We start from the raw sequence: 11,001 nt of genomic DNA on the forward strand, positions 1-11,001 counted from the left end.
GGCTGACATTTTCTGATCCCTTTCCAACTTTGCAGTATCCTTTTTGAGGCGCGGCAACCATGAGCACTGTTCCAAAAGCAGTTGCACCATAGAGTTGTATAATCGCATTATAATATCAGTTGTTTTATATTCAACAATCTGTAGTGTGGAATGTGGCTTTTTTTTTGTATGTAGGCTCCCATCGCCAGAGCTGAAGCACAATTCCAGACTCTCCAAGCATCCCTATTTTCCAGGGACAGCCCCAGATTTACAGAAACCGTCCTGGTTTCTCATTTGATCCCAGAATGTCCTTGAAAGGTAAAGGTAAAGGGACCCCTGACCATTAGGTCCAGTCGTGACCGACTCTGGGGTTGCGGCGCTCATCTCGCTTTATTGGCCAAGGGAGCCGGCGTACATCTTCCGGGTCATGTGGCCAGCATGACTAAGCCGCTTCTGGCGAACCAGAGCAGCGCATGGAAACGCCGTTTACCTTCCCGCCGGAGTGGTACCTATTTATCTACTTGCACTTTGACATGCTTTCGAACTGCTAGGTGGGCAGGAGCAGGGACTGAGCAACGGATTCGAACCGCCTACCTTCTGATTGGCAAGCCCTAGGCTCTGTGGTTTAACCCACAGCGCCACCCGTGTCCCTAAGAATGTCCTTAGGATGTCCCTATTTTCATTGGAGAAATATTGGGAAGTATAGAGTCATGTGACCCTCAAGCCAAGGAGATAAGTAACTCTACAACCTTCAGAAGACACCCCAAGGCAGCCTGGTATAGGGAAGTTTTTAAAAGTTTAATGTTCTGTTATGTTTTTATATACAATGGTACCTTGGTTCTCAAATGCCTTGGTTCTTGAAATATACTCGGAGTCAAGAGTGGATTTCATGCTCTTTATTCAGCTCATAGTGGTGAGGAGGAATGGAAGTTCCCCCAGAATGTCTGCTTTATATACATTATGTACACAATGGGCCCCACGTGATTGGCTAATTCCGGGATTCACCTGTAGGCCAATCCGGTTGCGGATTCACTTCCACCTGGAGCTGGATTGGGTGGCTCCTGTGGACCAATCAGACTGCTGCATTCTGAATCCTATTGTTCTAGGACCAATCAGACTGCTGCCTTTTGGATCCTATTCAACTCCGTACGTAACAGTTCTCAAATGCCGAAAACCGAGAAGTAAGTGTTTTCAAACCTTTTTCAGAAGCCGAACATCTGATGCGGCTGTTGGCTATTGTTTCCAGAGCACCTGCAACAATCAGAAGCTGTGCCTCGGTTTTCGAACATTTTGGAAGTCAATGGATTAAGTTTGGCGCTTTTGTTCTTGCTATTTATTTTGCTTTTCGGCTTTCTCAGTTAATTTGTTTTTGTGACATTGTGGAACCCAGTTCAGCTACTGACTGATTGACTGTGTGACTGTGGAAAGGGATAAAAGCCCTGCATCCAAACAATGACTATCATCAGTGCAGGTAAGGGGGGAAAAATAATTTTAATTTTTATCATCTACAATACTGTTTTATTTATTTTATAATACAGTGCATTGATTATTGCTTTCTTTTTATGGATCAGTTGTCTCGTTAGATTGTAAAATTCATGTTCAATTGCTGTTTTAGGGGTTGTTTTTAAAAGTCTGGAACGGATTAACCCGTTTTGCATTATTTTCTATGGGAAAGTATGCCTTGGTTTTGGAACGCTTTGGTTTTGGAATGGACTACCAGAATGGATTAAGTTTGAGAACCAAGGTACTACTGTATGTTGGAAGCCACCCAGAGCGGCTGGGGCAACACAGTCAGATGGGCAGGATATAAATAATAAAATTCTTATTCTTATTATCTGTGCATGTAGCCAGGCATCCTGGTCCAGCCTTCAGCTGCGGAGACAGAGAAACTCTCCTGCAACCTGATTTATGCCTGTGTTGTGTTAGTTCTTCTTCCGGTGTTGTCACTTTGCAAATTTGCAAAAAGGGAAAAAAACTGCACAACACGCAGAACTCATCCGCACTCCTTGATTTGCTGAGGGATTCAATAAGCACATTGTCAAAACGAAAACCAAACATGGTCTATCATCCAGCAATAAGACACAGCGACTTCGAGATAAGCCTATTTATCTTCCTGCAACTGCCACTCAATAATCATCATAATAAAAATAATGCTGGGTTATTATTTATAGATTGTACTACGCCTGCAGCCATTTGGCACTTAATAATACATCAGTAAAATCAAAGTAATCCAGTGACTTTTAAGCAGGGAGGAAGAGGGGAGACACAAAGGAAAGCTTTCATCATCTCAGGGTTGCTCCAGAGTGGCAAGCCCTCTAACCACGTGTCGTAGAGCTTGCCCATTGATGCCTATGGGATTTCTCTAGAGGAAGCAGTTGGGCTCTGGATATCAGAGCAGCCCCAACCCCCAGATCCCCAAATAGAAAGATAATAATAATAATAATAATAATAATAATAATAATAATAATAATAATTTATTTACACCCCACCCTCCCCAGCCTGGGCTGGGCTTAGGGCGGCTAACACCAAATATAAATTACAATAAAACGTAATGGAAAACAACAACAACAAACAGTCAATTAAAATACGGCTTAAAATACAGCTTAAAATGCAGCCTCATTTTAGTAAAAGTAAAGGTAAAGGTACCCCTGCCCATACGGGCCAGTCGTGTCCGACTCTAGGGTTGCGTGCTCATCTCGCTCAAGAGGCCGTGAGCCGGCGCCGTCCGAAGACACTTCCGGGTCACGTGGCCAGCGTGACGAAGCTGCAGCTAGCGAGCCAGCACCAGCGCAGCACACGGAACGCCGTTTACCTTCCCGCTATAAAGCGGTACCTATTTATCTACTTGCACTTAATTGTGCTTTCAAACAGCTAGGTGGGCAGGAGCTGGAACCGAACGACGGGAGCTCACCCCGCCGCGGGGATTCGAACCGCCGCCCATGCAATCAGCAAGTCCTAGGCACTGAGGTTTTGCCCACAGCGCCACCCGCGTCCCTCTCATTTTAGTAGTAGCCCATAAATCAAGACCATAAAGGGAGGAAACATCAGATATTCACCCGAGCCAGCTATCCATGCTGGTCCTACATGGGCCAGCAAAAAAGCCAAGGGAAAATTAATATACCAAATCCCATATAAGGGGTCAGAGTGAGTCTAAGCCGAAGGCCAGGCAGAACAGCTCCGTATTGCAGGCCCTGTGGAAAGATGTCAAATCCCGCAGGGCTCTGGTCTCTTGTGACAGAGCGTTCCACCATGTTGGGGCCAGTGCTGAAAAGGCCCTGGCCCTAGTTGAGACCAATCTAACCACCTTGCGACCTGGGACCTCCAAGGTGTTGTCATTTGTGGACCTTAAGGTCCTCCGCGGGGCATACCAGGAGAGGCGGTCCCGTAGGTATGTGGGTCCTAGGCCGCATAGGGCTTTGAAGGTCAAAACCAGCACCTTAAACCTGACCCTGTACTCCACAGAAAATATCAAACCAAAAGCTGAGAAAAGTTGCATAGCATGGGTTGCTGGTGCCCGGGACAGGGCAAGTGTTGTGCTTCCCTGGAGGACTGGGCAGCGGTCAGTCCCCTCACCAACCAGCGTCTAATCATGGGAGTCTCTCCTTGCAAATGAGCCCCAAATGAGCAGAGATAAGGCAGAGAAACATGAAGCCAGGAGCTCTGCTGTGTCGCCTCGCCTTCCTGTTGCTGCAGCGAGGTGCTCAGGGCCACACACGTGGCTCTTGCAGTGGTTCCTGCCTTCCCTTTTTTAAAAAATATTTTTTATTAGAAATTTCAACAGAACAATTCATCAAAAACACATCATCCTCATTTTTTCCTCCCCATTTTTCCCTCCCCCTCCCCCAAAAAGAAACCCCTCCCCCGGAGTTCCCTCAGCTCCTCTCTCTGGTTTTTCAGCACATGTTATACTCTGCATGTTATAAAATTGTACAGATCTTTAATTTATCTATCTATATGTTACCAATAAAAAGTTTGTGAGTGTTTATTCAAAACCTGCCAATGAGTCCAATTCATTTTGTTGTTTCTTTAAGTACTTTGTACTTTCCCATTCTTCTTTAAAGTCACAGTTGTCCTTATCACGTAGTTTATGTGTCAACTTCGCCAATTTCGCATAGTCCATCAGTTTCCCTTGCCACAGTTCTTTGGTCGGGATTTCTTAGTTCTTCCATCCTTGCGCTATTAAGACTCTTGCCGCCGTTGCCGCATACATGAAGATGTTTTTCATTTTCCTTGGCAGGTCTTTTCCTACAATCCCTAACAAAAATGCTTCAGGCTTTTTTGCAAATGTTAACTGGAACATTTTCTTCAACTCATTGTATATCATTTCCCAATATTTTTTTTAATTTTACTACAATCCCACCACATATGGTAAAAAGTCCCTTCTTTTTCCTTACATTTCCAGCATATATTTGAGCCGATTTTATACATTCTTCCTATCTGTGCTGGTGTTATATGCCATCTATACATCATTTTCATGTAGTTTTCTTTCAGCAAAGAGCAGTCTGTAAGGTTCCTGCCTTCCTCTTCCTCCCTCCTTGGCTGGAGGTGGTGGGGCCCTCTCCCTCCAACCCTCTCAGGAAGCCCAGGGGCAGCGGACCCACGGGCAACCCTTTGCCAGCCACGAGGAGAATGAGGAGCACACTCCGCCCCAGCCCCGAAGGCCCCACCTAGCCGTGGCTGACCTCCCGGTGACTCCTGCCTTGATGAGGGATCCTGGGGTCCCAGCCCCCTTGCTACGCCACTGGCTGAGAATCATATAGGGAAAGGTCCCAGGGTGGGGTTCATCGCAATAGAACAATATAATGCAATATATGGAGGGACGCGGGTGGCGCTGTGGGTTAAACCACAGAGCCTAGGACTTGCCGATCAGAAGGTCAGCGGTTCGAATCCCCGCGACGGGGTGAGCTCCCGTGGCTCGGTCCCTGCTCCTGCCCACCTAGCAGTTCGAAAGCACGTCAAAGTGCAAGTAGATAAATAGGCACCACTCCGGCGGAAAGGTCAGCGGCGTTTCCGTGCACTGCTCTGGTTCACCAGAAGCGGCTTAGTCATTCTGGCCACATGACCCGGAAGCTGTATGCCGGCTCCCTCGGCCTATAGAGCAAGATGAGCGCCGCAACCCTAGAGTCGGTCACAACTGGACCTAATGGTCAGGGGTCCCTTTACCCTTTACCTTTTAAACTGTTAAAACAACAATCAATAAATAGAATCCTTTGCAGGAAACAATACGGTCTGCAAAGCCCAGGTGAAATATTTGCCTTTGCATGTTTGGGGGAAATTCTCGGGAATAATGGAACTCACAGGAGGAGAATATTTTTATTTTTGGCACTGTCATTATTTGGAAAGGGAATCTTTGCATGAGTTAAGGCTTTATTATCGCTCTGCAGCTGTGCTGCAACGTTGGGTTTTTGTCCTTCTGTGATTCTTTGTTTCTTTCCTTTTTTGTTTTGTTTGCACTTTGTTGTTAGCAAATTAATAAAGAAAAGCAAAGAAAAGAAACCGCCCCCAGTTTCTGATTTGATCCCACAATGTCATGCTTTTCCTTGAGATAAAGGTAAAGGGACCCCTGACCATTAGGTCCAGTCATGGCCGACTCTGGGGTTGCGGCGCTCATCTCGCTTTACTGGCTGAGGGAGCCGGCGTACAGTTTCCGGGTCATGTGGCCAGCATGACTAAGCCGCTTCTGGCGAACCAGAGCAGTGCACGGAAACGCCGTTTACCTTCCCGCCGGAGCGGTGCCTATTTATCTACTTGCACTTTGACGTGCTTTCGAACTGCTAGGTGGGCAGGAGCAGGGACCGAGCAACGGGAGCTCACCCCGTCATGGGGATTCAAACCGCCGACCTTCTGATTGGCAAGCCCTAGGCTCTGTGGTTTAACCCACAGCACCACCAGCATCCCTTTGCTTTTCCTTAGGACATCCCTATTTTCATTGGAGAAATGTTGGAGGGTAGGGTTATGGAATCCCCGAGCCAAGGAAATAACCAACTGTACAACCGTTGGAAGTTTTTTATTGTTCAATGTTTTGTTATGTTTTAATATATATTGGAAGCCACCCAGAGTGGCCGGGGGAACACAGTCTGATGGGCAGGGTATAAATATTATGATGATGATGATGGTGATGATGACGACAATGATGGTGATGGAACAGGACATCCCTATTTTCATCAGAGAAATGTTGGAGGGTATGCTTCTTGTGTATTTTTGTAGCCCTTCCACAAATGAAACTTCTCCCGAGCAAAGCCCATCATTTAGAGAGGGCTGGCAGACGAGTCCCCATCCAAACCGAGCTCTTCCATTTCCACCAATCGGGGAGTTTCTTTGGAAGCTCTTGTAAAATGGTGCCTATCTCCCCCCGCCACCTTTTCCTTCCTCTTTTCCATTAACCATTTGAAAATAAAGGTTAGCTGTTCCTCTCCCCAGGCTGCCATTACATCAAGGCTGAATGCTGAACCGGCAGACACAATGCATAAGTCAAGCGATTGCTCCTTAAAGACCAGAGCCGGCCCCCGCGGAAAACTATGAATAACACTTTCTAATGAGAAATGCAATTCGCTCCCAGGCCTTTTTCCCCCCTTTCCATAAGTCTCTCCTGGCTTTCCCACCTATGGCTGGTCTCTCACAATGAAATACAACTCAGCCCCCTCCACACACCCCTGCTGCAGAGCTAATGCAGGGTTTTGGCAGAATATAATCCCTAATTTGAGAACTGAAGACAGCTGTAAGCTTTGTGGTGGCCCCACCATGCCTGAATAAACCCACCCCTAATGGCCCCCCTTTTGAACTGCACGCAAACCCCTCCAGAGCGCAGGTTTGGTCATGAAGGAGGGGGCCGCAATCTGTCAAACAGAGACTTGGCCATGCATCCTGGCAGGATCAGGGCCCAGCAGCAAGGGAAATTTCAGGCGGCAAAGCAGGAGATGGGTAGTTGTAGATTTCTAGCAAGAAGAGAAGATAATGAGAACAGGCCGGCTGGATCAGGATTATGGCGCCTTGAGTTCAGGATCCTGTTCTCACCGGGGTTATAGAATTAGAGACTAGGGCCCTGTGGGACTTGACATACTGTATTTTTTGCTCTAAAAGACTCAGTTTTCCCCTCCTAAAAAGTAAGGGGAAATGTGTGTGCGTCTTATGGAGCGAATGCAGGCTGCGCAGCTATCCCAGAAGCCAGAAGAGCAAGAGGGATTGCTGCTTTCACTGCGCAGCGATCCCTCTTGCTGTTCTGGCTTCTGGGATTCAGAATATTTTTTTTCTTGTTTTCCTCCTGCAAAAACTAGGTGCGTCTTGTGGTCTGGTGCGTCTTATAGAGCAAAAAATACGGTATTTCCGCAGAGCCTGAAAGACAGAGCTGTTCCACCAGGCCTTTGGCCAAGGCACAGCCTGACTCCCTCCTTTGGTAATCCTCACAGAACTCTAGCCCAATGATTGCCATTACAGTGGTACCTCGGGTTACATACGCTTCAGGTTACAGACTCCGCTAACCCAGAAATAATGCTTCAGGTTAAGAACTTTGCTTCAGGATGAGAACAGAAATCGTGCTCCGGCGGCGCGGCAGCAGCAGCGGGAGGCCCTATTAACTAAAGTGGTACCTCAGGTTAAGAACAGTTTCAGGTTAAGTACGGACCTCTGGAACGAATTAAGTACTTAACCTGAGGTACCATTGTAATTTGATTTGAACTGATTTTATAATGAATTGATTTTAGAATGCTGTATTATTTTACTGTTGTTAGCCGCTCTGAGCCTGGTTTTGGCTGGGGAGGGTGGGATATAAATAATTTTATTATTATTGTTGTTCGTTGTTGTTGTTGTTGTTGTTGTTAAGCTGGAAGAGACCCTGAGGTTCACCTAGTCCAACCGCCTGCAATGCAAGAATCTCACCTAGATCATACACTGTTGGAGAGAGCGTGGTGCTGATAACGCCAAGGTTGCAGGTTCGATTCCCTTATGAGACAGCTGCATATTCCTGCATGTGGAATAGGATGTCCCTATTTTCATCAGCCCTGAGTGCTCACAGGAAGGACAGATCCTGAAGCTGAGGATCCAGGACTTTGGCCACCTCATGAGAAGAGAAGACTCCCTGGAAAAGACCCTGATGTTGGGAAGGATGGAGGGCACAAGGAGAAGGGGACGACAGAGGACGAGATGGTTGGACAGTGTTCTCGAAGCTACCAGCATGAGTTTGACCAAACTGCGGGAGGCAGTGGAAGACAGGAGTGCCTGGCTTGCTCTGGTCCAGGAGGTCACGAAGAGTCGGACACGACTAAACGACTAAACAACAACAAATTTTCATCAGAGAAATGATGGATGGTATGTGATACGTCTCTTTCATGACACACCTGCATGCACGGACACTAACCTGCCTTTTTTTCTAAACTAAAAAGTCCTGAATGTGTTAAGACAGTGTGACTCTGAACACCAGTTGTGTGTAAGGTAAAAAAGGTAAAGGACTCTGGGATTGCGGTGCTCATCTCGCTTTTCAGGCCGAGGGAGCCAGCGTTTGTCCACAGACAGCTTTCCGGGTCATGTGGCCAGCAGGACTAAAATTCTTCTGGCGCAACGGGACACTGTGTGATGGAAGCCAGAGTGCATGGAAACGCTGTTTACCTTCCCGTCGCAGAGGTACCTATTTATCTACTTGCACTGGTGTGCTTTCGAACTGCTAGGTGGGCAGGAGCTGGCATGGAGCAACGGGAGCTTACCCCGTTGCGGGGATTCGAACTGCCGACCTTCTGATCAGCAAGCCCAAGAGGCTCAGTGGTTTAGACCACAGCGCCACCTGCTCCTAACTAGTCGTGTGTATGCCGCTGGGGTGGTGGTAGAGGCAATAGGGAACCACTCTTGTGGTCAGGACCCACTTCTGGGCACCTAAAAACCTCTGATTACCCGCTGTATAAAACTGGGTGCTGGTTGAGATGGATGCTTGGCCTGGCTCAGTTGGCCTCTTAAGATCCCCCCGCCCCCCGCAAAAGAATGGGAAAGCATTAATGGCTAAACTGATGTGCTTCAAAGCCTCCAGAAATGTCAGCAGTCAAAAGGGCAGTTGAAGAAGATTTCCTGTACTTAACAGTGGAGATTTCAGCATCCCGCATTGCTTTTTGTCCTTCCCGATGAGTAGCGAAAAAAGAATAAATTATGCAAAGTGAGAGCAATAATGCAAATTTGCTTATGCTGCATAATTTAGAGAAGATTGGCAATTCAGCTTTTCTTCGCACAGAATTTGGGTTGCTTTGGTGCAAAACTGCATTGCACTTTCCTGCAAAGCTTACAAATGGGCTTGGGGTTCGTCTGACGTAACCACCTGGCAGTCTAACATAGTGTGGTGTATGTCATGGTGGGGTGGCCTTAGGCAGCAAATGTGTCGTCCCCCCTTTCCTAGACAAAGGTATCATTCCCCTCCCTGCATTGCTAGAGCTCTGTGGTCCACTTTTCACATACCAATCATTACTGCATCAGAAACCAGAAATTAAAATATCCCTGCAATAATAAACATGCTTCCTTAAAAGTTAACTCCATCAAAATCTGTAGGACTTACTAAAAAGAAAATAGTATTACACATCACCCCAATCTCTGACTCATGCAAGAATCCATGATACCTGTGCTATACCCAGGGTTTGTTTTCCTTGAAATGAATGTCGGCAGAGAAACCAAGCCTTATGAGGAATGGTCAAGAAAGTTGGGGATGTTTAGCCTGGAAAAGAGGAGACAAGTGGAGATATTATAGCCATCTTCAAATACTTCAGATCACTGCAAATACCTCAGATCACTGCAGTTCTCGAAGCTACCAGCATGAGTTTGACCAAACTGCGGGAGGCAGTGGAAGACAGGAGTGTCTGTCGTGCTCTGGTCCAGGGGGTCACGAAGAGTCGGACATGACTAAACGACTAAACAACAAATGATTCTAATGAGCAGCAAAGTCACACCTTTCCAAAATATAGAGCAGATCATGCAATCTGACAAGCTCTGTAGGTGCCTGAATTTCTTCCCATCTCCAAATTAGCCATTCTTTTTTTCCATAGGTGATGCCTTGTTCTTCCGTTTCCGAGCATCTTCGCAGATGGGCAGAGTCCAACAAGATTCCTCTCCAATTCTTTGGGTTTTATTTGATCATCTAGACCAGGGGTGGGAAACTGCTTGCAGCCCAGGGGGCCAGAATCCCTTCCAGGCAGTCTCCGGAGGGCCATGTGCCAGTCGGAGGTGGGCGGGGCCAAAAACAGAAGTGGGCGGAGCAACAAATGTGAATTTTACCCATGTGCAGCAGTCTAGTTTCCACAAATACACCCTAATCTATCCTCCATCTAGGCAAGCAAATGAGAGGCATTATCAGCCTTCAAGGCAATGTTATTGCTAGGGAACAACAGTCAAGGAAGGTGCAAAGCAGGACTGGTGGGTGGCCTGGGCATCAAGGGCCAGATCCGGGGTTGCAAGGGCCTCACTGTGCCTTTGGTTCCCCATCCTGGATCTAGACAACCCAGGAAAATGGTTAACGGATGGTAGAATAGCTCCCAAGGTCATGAGTGTGATCTATCTGGTCACTTCTTCCCAATAGGTCTTTATCAATAGTCAGCAGGATAGCTCAGTCAGTAGAGCATCAGGCTCTTCATCTCAGTCAGGGTCAAGGGTTCAAAACCCACTTTGGGCAAAAGATACCTGGGGGTTGGGCTAGATGACTTTTGTGGTGCCTTCCAGCTCTACAACTCTTTGGTTCTATGGCTACCAAATGTGACTCATACCTGCATCTGAGGATCCACACCACCGACATTTGCCTTGACACCCAGCGCACATTTTGCTCCATCTGTAAGTGCTGGATACCACTGACAAAGCAATTTGTAATCGTTTCCTCTTAACATTCGCACAGAGATTTTTTTGCAGGTCTTTGGTGGTCAAATTTATGCCATTCCTGCTTGGAGATTTCCCTATCCAGCACTTCACCGCCTCCTTCTTAAAACGATCACCATGCCATGAATCTGAAGTATACTAGTTTGGATAGTCCTTTTATTGCTCTTGAGAGCTGCCCAGGGGAACTTG

The 11,001-nt window shown here is 47.0% G+C and overlaps 1 long non-coding RNA gene across 1 annotated transcript; it reads left to right on the top strand.

Moving 5' to 3' along the window:
* The first annotated feature begins 2,511 nt into the window (after positions 1 to 2,511).
* Positions 2,512 to 3,384, top strand: LOC310742594. The gene is made up of 2 exons (XR_014538592.1): positions 2,512 to 2,603; positions 2,986 to 3,384. It is a non-coding gene; the product is annotated as an uncharacterized lncRNA (long non-coding RNA).
* The last annotated feature ends 7,617 nt before the right edge of the window (positions 3,385 to 11,001 follow it).

The sequence above is a fragment of the Podarcis filfolensis genome (assembly GCF_964270895.1).
Source record: "Podarcis filfolensis genome assembly, chromosome: 9".
Taxonomy (NCBI): Eukaryota; Metazoa; Chordata; class Lepidosauria; order Squamata; family Lacertidae; genus Podarcis; species Podarcis filfolensis.